The sequence below is a fragment of the Trachinotus anak genome, unplaced genomic scaffold (genome assembly GCF_046630095.1).
Source record: "Trachinotus anak isolate AG129_WGS33_773 ecotype Australia unplaced genomic scaffold, CSIRO_AGI_Tana_v1 ptg000028l, whole genome shotgun sequence".
NCBI lineage: Eukaryota > Metazoa > Chordata > Actinopteri > Carangiformes > Carangidae > Trachinotus > Trachinotus anak.
Genome location: NW_027273879.1, coordinates 12,010,617 through 12,024,982, shown reverse-complemented (window position 1 = coordinate 12,024,982; position 14,366 = coordinate 12,010,617). Strand labels below are relative to the sequence as shown.

At 40.7% G+C, this 14,366-nt stretch overlaps 1 protein-coding gene across 4 annotated transcripts in view; it reads left to right on the top strand.

Moving 5' to 3' along the window:
- The window catches only part of strbp (spermatid perinuclear RNA binding protein), an 85,169-nt gene that overhangs the window by 19,240 nt on the left and 51,563 nt on the right, over positions 1-14,366 (top strand). For 3 of the 4 annotated variants that reach the window (XM_071465853.1, XM_071465854.1, XM_071465856.1), the window contains one exon: positions 8,034-8,138. The exons of the other annotated variant lie outside the window; for it this stretch is intronic. The gene's annotated coding sequence lies outside the window, so the exon portion shown is untranslated. The remainder of the gene's footprint in view (positions 1-8,033; positions 8,139-14,366) is intronic. 4 annotated transcript variants of the gene reach the window in all.

The window sequence follows — 14,366 nt, the reverse complement described above, 5'->3', positions numbered from 1 at the left end:
TCAGTTTATTGTTTAGTCCCTGAACTCTTAGAAAATAGAAGAAAAATCCTTATTACAATCTCAAAGGGCCTGAGGTGACATTTTTTAATTGCTTCTTTAAAATGTGAAGATATTTGGTTCATAATAGAACGCGTGTAACGCAGAGAGAGATAGAGAGAAAGTTCCTGATTTCAATCAAGATTTTGCCCATTTTGGACTATTTAATTTATGTAAAGCTCTAATACAGTTGCAGTTTTATATTTATATAAGGAATGTTGAATTTAGAGCAGTAATTAGGAGACTGCTAATGTTACCAATGAGAAGTAACTGTTGCTTTTAACTGTAGATTTTTTTTAATGTATGGATTAAAGGGAGCACAGTCCATACAATAGAAGTCGGGTTGTTGCTCTTAAGACGTGGTTTCGAGTCTGAATGGGATGATGTGCGTAAGGTCACAAGCAATCTCTCTGGTCATATTCTGACAGACCCCCCCCCCCCTTTCTTTCAGCACAACTCACCTCTCTACTGTCTCACACGTTCCCATCTCAGATGTCCAGCAGGGGTGTCTGAATGTATGGTTGCCAGATTGGAAGTGTTAAGACCCCATCTGGTGGGGTTACCGCACAGCACACATACATACACACACACATGCACACACACACACACACACACACACACACACACTGACACAGTGGTAGAGTCTCACCCTTCCCAAAGTACAGACAAGGAGGCAGGCTGTAGCTATGGCAACCTAGAGAGAAGGGAAATGATTGGGCAAGGCTTGGATTTGTTAAGAGCTTCTGTATGAAGCCTAGGGCGAGACTTAGTCACCGTTTCTCATTTAGTGTTTGTGCGCTTGTGTGTGTTGATACAAGTGTGGGTGAGAGAAACACAAGGAGTCAACTCTTCCCTGTTCACCTTCCTGCCTTTTTCATGTTCTGCCTTAGCTTTCTGTCAGTTGTCAGGCTGATATGACAGATCTGGGTGAGCACATCGTTTACTCACTGCAGTGCTGTCTATAAACCTGGAAAAAGACCATTGGATGCATACACTTGCATAGCTAATTGAATGAAATGAAGCACTTCACATGTTCTCTGCCACAGAGTAACTGTGACAGCAAATAGACCATATAATATCCCAATGTTTCACTGGAAGCCAAGCATATGTTCACATTTTGCATTTAGCGGAGTCCCAGTTCTGACTCGGTCTTGCACTGTGTGTGTTGTTTTGTACTGTTTATCAATCAGAGGGAAGTGTCACCTTTGTGATTTGCTCCTCCTCACTTCACTTTGTTGCAGATTTCAGGAAATCTGTATCATCATCTGTATCACAGGCAAATGTTCACACTGATCTACCAACAAAATGAAATGAAAACGGTACAAATCTAGATTTTAAGCATCTTTTAGCAGATTCAAGTAAGCAGAAAATCAGAAAATAGTGAAAAAAGCCCAAGATGACGTCTTTAAATTGCATTATGTTGCAGAAGAAAAGCAGCCATTCCTTACTATTGAAAAGATGGAACCAATGAATGTTAAAAAACAAACAATGAAACAATTAATCGATCAATCAATTTTTTTTTTGTTGATCCACTAATCGACTAACAGTTAATAGTTTCAGCTCTAGGTTCAGCTCACTATACTTGAATAGAGAATTCCCAACTGTTTTACCACATGAAAGAGTTAAGCGAGGCTTCTCATTGGTATAATTTCCACTAAACAGCCTGTCAGATTCTGTTACAGCTTGTAAAAATAATGATATAATGTTCTTGTGTATAGCGCAGCCCTGCTTTACAGTTGCTGTCAGCCAAAAATTAGTTGTTCCTATGTTCTTTCTTTCCTTGGTGTGTCAACTTTTGCGTCCACTTCCATACAGTATGTCTTAGTTATACCTCCTACGCTCCTATACTATATTGCACTGTGTATAGGGCCCTATGTGTATGTGTATGTGTATGTATGTGTGTGTGTGTGTGTGTGTGTGTGTGTGTGCTATGTGTATAAATTTGTATGTGTGTTCTGCTGGAGAATGGGTTAGTGTTAAACATTTAAACACAAGCTTCTGTTGAGCACTGACTGTAGGTTAATTTGTATGGTGATTTAAGGGACCTACGCCTAGACACACAAGTGTGCCCACAAACCAGCTGTATAGATAACATGGACAGGGTCTTCAGGGATGTTTCCAACAGAGGTTTCTTTGTAGATGTCAGTTCACAACCAACTACTGGGGCTCGCTGTATATGTGTGTGTGTGTGTGTGTGTGTGTATGTGTGTGTGTGTACTTTGCAGACATTGTGCATGACTCCACGTGTGAATTGGTGCATAGTACAGAACAGTGTGTGTGCCTTCTGCGTTCACTGGTTATTAGAGCTCCAGCTGAGCGTCACACCCAAAACCTTTTCTTGAAAAAGCTGAATAACTGTAACAGAATTAAGATGGCTGTTTATGCGCCTTAAGGACAAATTTAGCAAGGCAAAAAGTTGCTGCACAACGATTTTGCTCAGCACAGATGCCATTATCTATGTTTTTACTTCGGGTTTGCAGAACAAAGGGAAGAGGAACCCTTTGATCAATACTGCAAAGATACAATGCTGAAAAAGCACTATATTGTCTTTCTTTCTAAATAGAAATCATTCCTTTTTTTTAATTGGGCTTGGGGCCTTTAGAGAATTTGGGGCTTTTATTCCATTCAATTGTGTGTGTTAACAGTGTTAGCTTTCATAGAAATTTCCTATAATGTCTCTTGCATCAAACCTGTAGTATAGCCTAATCATTTTAAGCCTATTCATTTTTATGCACAGTAGAATATAAGTGGTTTATTCTCAGACTCAAATTTATGATTCAATTGAACTGGTCACAAAATCTTTTTTTTTTTTTTTTTTCTTTAAGGGAAAGGCTATTTGAACACTTTCTCTCGAGAATAAAGAAATGCAATCAGCAGTAAATTACTCTGCTATGGCTGCGTCAGTGTAAGCTTAAATTGCTTTTCTTGTTGAGAGAGAGGAGGGAGAGAAAAGGTTCCCGACCAACAACAGGCTGCCTCCACTTCCCGTCTCCCTTTCCCTCCCATGTTCCTTCTCCCAACCTCATGCTCTATACCTCCTTCACTACACATTAGACTTGTACGAGTGTCTTCATTTCTCACCCTCGATCATCCTATTTCCCTGCTGCATTCTGTAGCCTGTACCCCACTGTGGCTCTGAAGGGGATGCAAACATGGACTGTAATGATATCTATGCTATACAAACCAGGTCTTTATTTATTCAAACCTACTCTTAATCCTTCTCCTTTCATTCACATATTCATGTTGTCTTCACCTCGCAACCACCACCCACACTCCATCCAGCTGCAACCCTTGTCTCCCTTCACCCTCTAGTTGTTTACTGATTGGAATTCCAAAGCCACGGCTGAGTCAGTGGAGATGTATGGGCCAGCCTGTCTCATATACTGAGAAAATACAGAGGCAGAGAACCAATTCCAGGATTTCCTCCATGGTGGATGTGCCATGCGTGTGTGTGTGTGTGTGTGTGTGTTTGTGTGTGTGTGTGTGTGCTCATACAAAGGTGTGCATTTGGAGGTTGAGAGAGGGCTTTTTTCCCCCCCTCATAGCCGAGTGGTTTTCTGTGTTCTGCAGCATTTATAGTTGTTCATCTGTGTAAGTTATATATGTGTGACTTTTTGAATTACCTGGTTACCTGTGTCTTGGGCAAGAAAACTCACAAACTCCACTTCACACACACACAAAGGTGTACAAATTGTCCCTTATGTTTCTGAACGCATACTCCTGGGTGTGTGTACGCAAGAGCATCACTGTAATGAAAATGATTTATAACGGAGATTATCTGGATTAGGATTTCATGTAATATTTTTAAATTGAGAACGAGGTTAGGGATACTCTGTCACATCATAATTACTAATAGAGGGTATGAATATTGAAAAGGGATTGTCATCTTAATTTTATTTTTTGCAATTTGAATAGTGAAACAAATTTAGAAATAAATGAAATGGTCTATTATATTTTTATGAGAACACACAGTGGGATCAACTAATGTGCTTCCAATGACATGTCAATCTCACTTAGGCTCAGAGCTGAAGAAAATCTCAATGACTGCATTTTCACTGACTGCAATATTAATATATTGATCAGATAAAGATTAGATGATTAGCTTTACCAGAATAAATCCATAAGGAAAATAGTCACAGTAGTACGGCTTCACTTGTAAACATCTAAACAGTACAAATTGCTTTTGTAGTTGTTATATTTTACTTTGTGTTTTATACTGTCTAATATTGTATCGTTGATTTATAGCAGCAGTGGTTTTACAGTTCCACTACTATTTTTGAAGAACTAAAGATGTCGTAAATGTTCAGTCATTAAAAGTAACGTTCCTGTTTAAATCAAGCATCAGAATGAAGCAAACCTCTTGTTTAGTGTTCACACACCATTAAGTGTATTATTAGCTGCTGGTCTGGCTAATGGGTACATCACCGCACATTATACTGCGAGGGCTCCAACTGGTGAAACAGCCCCTTTGATCAGGAACTCACTGAGTGATTCACCAGAGACAAGGCACCGCGAAGGCACCTGCACTCACCAGCATCCCAAACGTGAAACTGTGAAAATGGGATGGTCGGAAAATGTATCCCATGAATTCAAGGGCTCCGCTGCGCTCAAAGGCACTGGGTGAGAATGTTTCTATTAATGAGTTAGGAAATGGATAGCTTAATGGTTGGGTGGGGGGATTCACAGAGCTGGAGAGTGCTTAGCTTTATTCAGGGAGACAGATAGAGAGTGTTCTGCTCTGTTTTCATCATGAGGCGAGGGGGAGGTGGGGGTTCATGCAGCATATGGATATTGTGTGTGTGCCCATCGGTTTCTGTGTAGATCTCCACGTTCACATCATCTTCTCTCTTTAAAAAATGATCATCTCTGGCACTGCCAATCTGTGGCTAACAAGCTCAGTTTCTTACAGTTTTGTCGAGTCAGGCTCTTTTACCACCTACTGTAAGAAAATGAGTCCTTGTTTACGCTTCATCGCACCGTCTCTTCTCAGTATGACACCGAGCTTCGTATCAGTAATGCTTTCCAAATGAGATGTGAAGGATCGGCAAATGAAATAATGCTGTCGGCTGAAGGTGTATTCTTCTTTCTCATGAACACTTTATTGAGAAAATGTGTCAGTCACTGGAGACCACTTTCAGACCATGTGTCTCCATTAGCTCCTGTACACATGCTCTGCTACAGAGAGCATGGATACAAATCTGTGACTTTTCTCTCCATCTTTGAACTGATTCACCACAGAGGTGTGAGAAATGATTTACAAGCCCAACCTACATGCCATACTCACTCTCTGTCTGAAGTTAAGAAGATATAATATTAACTGCTCTAAATTCAGTGGCTTGATATAATAGAAGTGGTAGTAAAAAAACTGTCTGATTGCTGACTAACATAGTTTGTTTTGTTTTTAGTTTTTTTTTTTTTACATTATTTAATAATGATCAATCTTTTGCTTGAAAAATTGATATTGCACCTCCTTGTTTGTTTTCATTTGCCTGTAATGACGCCCTTGATTTTGCTGTGTATGTTTGTTGGGTCTGCGCTCAGGGTAGTTATGGAAAACGCAGGCTACATGTGCCAATTAACTTTTAGCTTAGCTTTTCAAGGACCCACATTTGCATACTGCCCAAGACACAAAATGCTGAATAGTGTTTGCTTGTTTATTGAGTGACATATGAGCTGTCAAAGACCACCTGCGCCTGCCTCTGTTGAAGCAAAGATAAGACGAATGTCACCACCTTGTACAAGTAGCTCAAAGCTCATTATGTTTTATGGCCACCACTTCTTGACTTGACAGTTTGCCAACTGTCCAGCTGTAAGAGAAAAAGTAAAGGTAGTTTTTCATTACATTAAATACGCAGTGGACACGTGTTTGGTAAGATATCACAAATGCATTAGTCTTTTCTAAACAAAGCAAACAAAACAAAGCATGGTTTAATGACGTGAATGTGTCGCTGACAGTAAAGACATTACTGAAGTATATACCACAACCAGCGGCAGTGTGCTTATAACGTGTGCGTGTGTTTGCATAAGTGCACGTGTCAGAGTTGTGAACAGACTTGCTGCAATCAGAATGGGATTGGGAACCGGTTTGTCTTGCAGGACCATGACATTACATCTGTTGCTCCGACCAACACCCACCTCAGTTATGCTCTATTATCCAAGGTGTGAACTGTTCTCCAAACAACACACAGCAAATACCGTACCTTTGTTCTGCTTTGATTTTCTTGGCTGTGTGACTTTGTGGGAGGATTCAACAGGATCATCACTGTCAGACATCTTTACAGAGTGAGGGATGTGTAATTACATATATCTCACAGGGCTGCATTTTATTGCTGTAACTGCAGTTTCACTTTTCTGACAAGTTCTTCTGGCATTTTTTTTTTTTTTTTAACTGTGCTCATAAAGCAAAGCAGACGGATCAATATTTCCCAGTAGGCCAGCAATCACAATTGTTCTTATTGATATACAATAATACACATTTACAAAATTATTTAATGACTCTAGCTGGTTCATCAATTAACAGGGCCTCAGGGTGTTTTAGCTAATAGACAAAAGAGGAGACAATGCCATATCAGAAAATCACAACCCAATGTTAAAGTTAAAGTAAAATGTGAAAATTGATAAAACACTGCTTCACAGAGCACCCAGTAGCTCTTAGGATTTTAACACCCCCAATTTCAGCCTTGCCCCCATTTTTCTGCAATCTATTGCCCATCTCTTAGACCAGAGCTGCACTTGTAGCCATCTCAACAGTTTGTATCATTCAGTTATAAAGTCGGGGTGTGTTTTATGGCGATCTTAGAATTACTGAAATGTTCACGATTAAATAAGGGTTGCCTCTGCCAACGCTGAAGACAAGCCAGAGAGCAAACACATTATCATGCTGTTAATTTAAACTCAACACGTACTCCAGCTTTGCTTCACTATAAAACCTTGTGACAGCAAAGAGAATGGGGTTTGAGTTTTATTATGAAATAGCAATGGGAAGTCTGAATGGAGTCTGACAAAGAGTATGACTAGTTAGGTGAAGGGGATTTAAATTGACATTAGAAGCCGTTGAGACCCACATTTGAATATTTAAACCACTTCTCTGTTGATAATCAGTTTATACAAAGTAGTTTGGGTGGGTGGGTGGGTGGGTGGGGGGGGGGTGAAAGTGAAAGTGGTTATTTCACAATTGGTGCACATCAGACTTCCATCACAATGATTTAAAGTTATCTTTTTTTTTCCTGTGCCTTGCTGGGCCTATAGAAGAAGACTGGGTCAGAACTGCCTTATACAAACTTTGGAAAGTGGCCAATATGAGTGAATAAACTTCTGATATTCTCAAAGTCAGACTTATCTTTGGGGAATGAATGACAGAAAACTGTCTGAAAATCTGTGATCCAGCACAACATATTTCTGCATATTCCCTGTAAACTGTTGGCATGTAAAGAGAATGTGGAAATGGAGTTGCTCTCGCACATATTTTATTCTCTTTTCCCCCAAAACAGAAGTCTCAGTTTCTGTCCCTTCATATGATCTTTTCTTTTATTCTCTATGATACAAGAGTATCATTACATTATTTCCGATATTTTTCTTTCTTTTTCATAGCCCTAGTTCTCTAGTCTCTATCCTTTCCGCACTCACCAGTTATCCACTGTGCTTTCTGGTGATGTTTGCCGGAAGGACAGGAGAGAGTAATATGTCAATGAGGGTCTGTCGTGTGCATAAGTGAAAAGTCATACTTCAATGCAAAATAATTACTGTTATCACGCAGAGATTAAAGATGCACTTGCCAGAGTGCTTAATGGAGGTTTTAGTCTTTCAACCCCTCATCTTTTTCCTGTCTGTGCAGCTCTCTCTCTTCGTGTGAATGCGTGTGCGCGAGGAATGATAGCTATATTACTTTCTTCGTCTTTGATGCCAGCCGGTCAGCATGTGACTCAAGTCAAGTTGAACACGATCCTTAAGTGCTGTCATTCTGAATTCAACCGACCTTTGAACTTGTCTCCTCTCAGGTACTGAAGCCTGCCTGCTCTGACACCGCGACTCCAGACAAACAGACTGGCTGATAGACACTGAACGAGAAGTGTGCAGATAAACAGATAGGAGGACAGAGGGAGGTGAGTGAAATGTACAACGGAATCCATTCTTACCTCCGCGTCCATATATCTCTGTTCACTCTCTCTCGCTCTGTATGCGAAGAGCTGCTGCTGGGCTTGGTGGCTCATTGTTTACGGTGCTGCCCAATCAGCCAGAAAACAAGAGAAGACCTGCAGCAGAGAGGTTGGCTCACACCCCTGCTGAGCGCCACAGCCGAGTGTGTCTGTCTCTGGCATGCATGTGTATTTGCCATCAAGTCAAGGGTCAATTTTTTGGCCAACAACTTAACATCTTAATGTCGAGGGCCATGATGAGACATTGCATTGCGACAGCATCAAGAATGCCAGCTCGGATCTGCCCAACCCCCCAACCCACAACATACCATCAAATTTCACATGTTACTACAAGCCTCGTGGGGGCCAAGAAGAGAAATCACATGAAAACTATCAGATGGCACTCTCTTACATTTTTGTAACCCATATATATCAAGCTGCTACTGTAACCTGCAGCCTATTTGCTCAACTATTCTGTCCCCATCTGTGCTGAATAAACAAAAGCCCCATGGTCATCTTGTGGTCTAGTCTTACAGCTGCACGCTGAAGGATGCTTTCAGTTAGACACCTTTTGTGATGACAGTTGGTCATGGGGCTGTGGTCCTAGTGGTAGCTGAGTTCACTCACTGCTTTGGTAAACTGCTTGCTTATGTATGCAAAGTAGTTTTTATGCAATTCACCCAGCGGCCTTCCCCACTATCATCTCAGTGGGAGTGTTTTGGGGTCTGCGTGTGTGTGTGTGTTTATGTGTGAATAATTGATCGCTGTAGAGGTTTTAGTGGATTGCGGGTGAGACTGAACCAGGCAGAAAAAGCAGCTGCACTGCTCTGCTCCAGATTGTGCGTAATAGAACTATACCATGTCTGCTGCTGCTGCTCAGTGGCTTCTTAAAGTAGTGTTGGCTGGCTTGTTGGAGTTAGACAAAGATATCTTCTCCCATGTTTTCCAGACGACAAAACAAGCAAATAAAGGAATTATCTCTGGTAAACTTGTCAAACAAGTTAAAGACGAAATGATTAATTGACTATACAAAAAAAAAAGAATCAGCACAGTAATTGATGGTGACAGTCGTCAGTAGCCCCCTTGTTTTGTGTTTAACAGGTTTGGATGACAATAGGTCAAACAAGGTTTTCTGGTTAGTTCACATTAAGGAAGCATTGTGGTGTCTCTTTTTTCACTTTCACATAGAACCACATGCTTTCTCATTCACACACACACACACACACACACACACACACACACACACACACACACACACACACACACACACACACACACACACACACTCACACACAAACCGTGAAAGATGATCCCATGTCCATCCTACCACTCAGTCCTTCTTTTTCCCATCTTCCCTTCTTTTTTTGACACTTTTCTCATCTGCTGCCTCCTCCTCTCTCATTTATTCTGTTTTCTCTGCTTATTTCTTCATCTTACTCTGCCGTCTACCGCTAAAAGTCTTTATTTCATTCTGTTTTATTCTTGCATTTTTTTTTCCTTCCTGTGTGTCAGTCCTGCTCTCTTTCTTGCCCCTTAGCCGCAGTGTCCTTGAGAAAGCAGTGACTTTGCCGGCGAGCGCAGCAGAGCACATCACTCTCTCTCTCTGTCTCTCTTTCTCTCTCTCTCTCTCTCTTGCTCACACACACACACACACACACACACACACACACACACACAGTACATCCATAGCAACACTGTCAAGCAGAACCAGCCTTTACAAGTCTCTTCCTTTAGTCCCCATAAATAATTCATCACCAGTAACACTGGCTGTACTTTATGCAAATATTGACAAACCTATTGCAGAGAAAAATTGAGACTGTCGTTTCCTGTGTTGAGCACAATTTTTGCCCACTTACTGTTTTCAGAAACATTAAGTAAATTATCAACAAACTGTTGATACAAGCACAGAAGTTATGACACAGTAGAGCGTTCCCCAAATCAGACCCCACACTGACATAAAAGATGACATAGTCTCCGATAAAAGTCATTCAGAGTTTCAGTTAAAATCACTCCAATTCTCACTGTTGTATATTAAGACGTTTAAGGAAACAGGATTTAATAAACAAGTTTGTTACCATCTTCTGCCCTCCGGCGATACTGTGGTTAGCCTGCCAGCATGGAAACGTGATCCCCTGTGCCCTCCTCTTCATTAAAGGTGCCCTCAACCAATCTTGGATCATGAAAGCCCATTGTCACAGTTTTCCGTTGCTTCTGAAATATAGATGGACTCTGATTGTCTGGTGGTAAGATGAGCTGTTATAGTCTCTGGATGCTGTTTGTTCTCATTGGTCTCCGTTTTCCATTAGAGTTCATAGAGCGCGTACTGGGTCGCTGCTTTTTCCTGATGCCTTACGTGTTTTCTGTCAGGGATCAAGTATCTTGTGGTTAGTTAGCTGCAGTGCTATATATGGCAGCTGTGTTGTTGTAAGTGCATACTCTAAGTTTATCTTTAATGAGATTCAGATTTTAATTATACACTATATTGATGTGTTGTTATGTTGTAATCTTTGATTTCTATTGAAAGTGCTGTTCTACCTTCTGTCATCAACATCCATATATCTACTGTATATTTATACACTCCCTGTATCTCAATGCTGCCATGTTTTTTATCTCTCTCTATCTCACTGTGTATGTGTGTATCTCTCTCACTCTTCTGTATGTTTGTCACACGTTCAGCTGAAAATGCTTCCGTAGCCATGGAGACCAATCCCAAGGGGAAAAGTTGAGGCTGAATCTCTTTCTCACTCTTGTTTCCCTCCTTTGTCTCATGCCTGGTTGCAATCTAATGCTTTCCTCACACACACACACACACACACACACACACACACACACACACACACACACACACACACACACACACACACACAAGCACATCAGAATCTAAAAGCAGAGGAGATGTAGTTGTTGTTTTGGTTCTTTGTAAAAGAAATGACCTAATTACAGAGAAACACGAAACCTATGGACAGAGCTGAGGATGAATTTCTTTCTTTGTATTGCTTGTTAGTGACCATGACTGTGGCTGTTGGACATTTGGCCGTTAAATACTTTCACAAAAGAAGCTGGTGGAGACAGACTATTGAAAAAGAAGATGTGAGGAGGCAAAATCATTTCTGAAGAAATTGCAGCTCGAAAAAAGAGTCTTTCCCTGATAACGATCAGATCTCAGCCTACAGGAGAGTCTCAGTTGTCTAACTTTACTTTCAGTGTGTACGTGGTGTATGTAGCTTTCTGTCCACCCAAGAAGAAGGACAGCAGGTGCCCCAAGACAACATATGTTTGCCCTAGTAATTATGACAGGAGCAAAAGAGGAAGTCAGGTGGCATTGTTAAAGAGCAACAAAGTCCATGTAGGGAGGAGTTTAACGGGAATAGATGGATCAACAAAGCATCAGACTTTTAACACAGGATGCCACCAGGGGTCTAATTGGGCCAGAGTCTGTTGACAGCTGAGCTCCGTCTCCTTCGATATCATATCATCATGTCACACTTGTATTTTTTAAATCTCATATAAGTCATGATGAGTAATTCTCTAGGCTACAAAGGGACAAACCAATATGAATAACAAGCTCCGTGGTAAGTCTTGTTGGTCTCTGGGTCTGTATACTTCCTCTGTTATCAATGATAGGTTTCCATACAGGTCCATATTGACTAAAAATATGTTTCAGTGCTTTCTAATGAGTTTATTTGAGTTTCTCTGTTAATTGGAGCTTCCTTTTTGAAAGAAAATTATGATATAGACATAATAGATGAAATTAAATCTCAGGTTTAAGATAAATTAAACTGTGCTTTTAATGGAGATGGCCTACGGGAAGACACAGTCTGGGAGACAAACTGGAAATGTAAAAGTGCAGGAAATTCAATTTTCTGAATTTATGGGAAATAATTGGTAATTATTAATGACAAGTCCTCTCCCTTTGGCTAGGTGAAGTTTGTTTTAGAATTAATATATTATGTTATAAAGTGTGAAAAGGACAGCTGTAATGACTTCACTACTTCTCTTCAACCATTCTTCTGTGTCTGCCTCCTTCTTTCATCCCCATGCCTTCCCTTCCTTCCTTCCTTCCTGTCCCCACCTTTCCCCCTTGATCCTATTTTGTCCTTCTTAGTTTCCCATTGTCTTCCACTGGTTTAAATTCCTCACTCCCTCTCTTCAACAATGCACGTCTTACCTCATGGCTCCATTATTCTTCTCTAAATCTCACAATCTTTTCTTCATCTTCATGCATCTTATGTCCCTCTCTTCCTCACGTACTGTAAACCTGTTTTTTTTATCTCCTCCTTTTATCTCTACCTGCTCCTTCTCTTATTCCCTTGTGTCAAACGTGTCTTACGCTTTTTCTCCTCTCCCACCGCACACAACCATCAATCCCACACTGTCCCTCCTCTCCTCTCCTCTCCTCCTGTTCCTTCCTTTCTCGGCAGCTACATCGTCTCCCCTGAGTCGGAGAGACAGACAGGAAGGAAGTGTGTAATGAAACAGCCATATCGAGCACACTGCCCAAATTGACCTGGAATGAATAGAGTCACAGATCAGCTCCTGCTACAGCACTGTAGATGAAGAAGGCAGGAGTGGGAGAGAAGGCGGAGCTGGCTAATGTTGCACACAGAGATTTCACACAAAACATAAGCATTTTGTCTGTGGATCAAAATGCACAATACACAACGCTATGTGTGTGTTCAATTGGGAACGCATATAACACTATTATTCCGTTGCTTGTAAGCTTGAAACAATAGATGATAAATACCTTATTTTCCCACTTATTTTTGCTTAAACTCAAAAGTTGGCAAAGTCCATGAATTCTGTCATTTGAGCTGCAGAGGGAGACGCGATCTGCATTCAAGAGATTTCCTCTGCTGTTTGAACAGAGAACAGAGAAGCAGACAGACGAGGCAAGAGCTCCAGAGTGAAAATGAGAAAAACATGGACAAACAGGCAGAGACCGAATGACAGGACACACTCTCCCCTGTCACTGAAGTTGTTCTATGTTTATTTATGCCCAGAATGTAAGATTATAGCATTTTGAGTCCATTCTGTGAAATTAATCTCTTAAAAATACCTCATCCTTCGATGTAATTTGGCTTTCATAATGTATCTCGCTAATCTGCTCATCTGGCATCACCCACCATGCTGCTGCTTTTATTAATGAAAATTGACAGAGAGAGGGACACATCGCTGGGATACCAAGTAGTACTACGCATGTGTGCGTGCCTTTTTATATTGTAGAGTAGAAGCCCATTAGGGAATTAGTTCACATCTGGACAGCCCTAGCTGCCCTCATGCTGTCACAATTCATAACGTGTTTCATAATTGGGAGGGTTTCAACAACATCACATCGACGACAATCTCTGGGAGACCTGTGTTGACGTCATCCTGACCTCTAGGAAAATAACATTTTATCACCTTGCTTATAACTGTACAATGCATCTACATACAGTCCATTCGTAAAGATGGACCAAACCAACATTTTGATTCCATACATTGTTATTTTTTCTGTTACTTTTGTCCCTCCCTACAACCCCAGGTACTTTTTTGTACCTAAGAAAACCAGTAATTAACCCCACATTGAAAACCACTGATATGCTAGACTCTACTTTTTATGCTCCATATAGATCTATGTATCTGTTGATTAGCCCTTAGATTTGTTAGTGTTGTAAGGAACACAGTAACTGAATCAACATGAATTTCATACTTTCACGCTTCGAAAAAGGAGTCGATAATTTGATAATCGTGCATGCTGTATGGTGGTAATACCCAATGCTCTCCATTTATTTGTTTGTTTGTGCATTTATTTAGTTTGACTTAATAGATTCAGTAGGATGCAGCAATGCACCACGTTTTTTTTTGGTTTGTTTTTTTTTTTCCGTTGGCATCTATGTGAATATATATTTATAACCTGTTACATATGCACAAACCTACTCGGACACATACACACACACACATACAAAGAGGCGGGGGTGTGACACCCTTGTGTGTTGGCAAACTTGAGCTAAGCAGTGAAGAGCCTTTTTAAGCAGGATTAAGACTCTAAGTGTCACTGGAACAGACAAGTAGGCCAAAGACCACTTGGATATCACTTACACTGCAACAATTACCATCAGTGTGTGTGTATGTGTGTGTGTGTGTGTGTTTGCGAGTATGTAAAATGGGTTCAAGGAAGTGTGTGTGGCAGATTATTTGTGGAAAAACAGAGGAGGA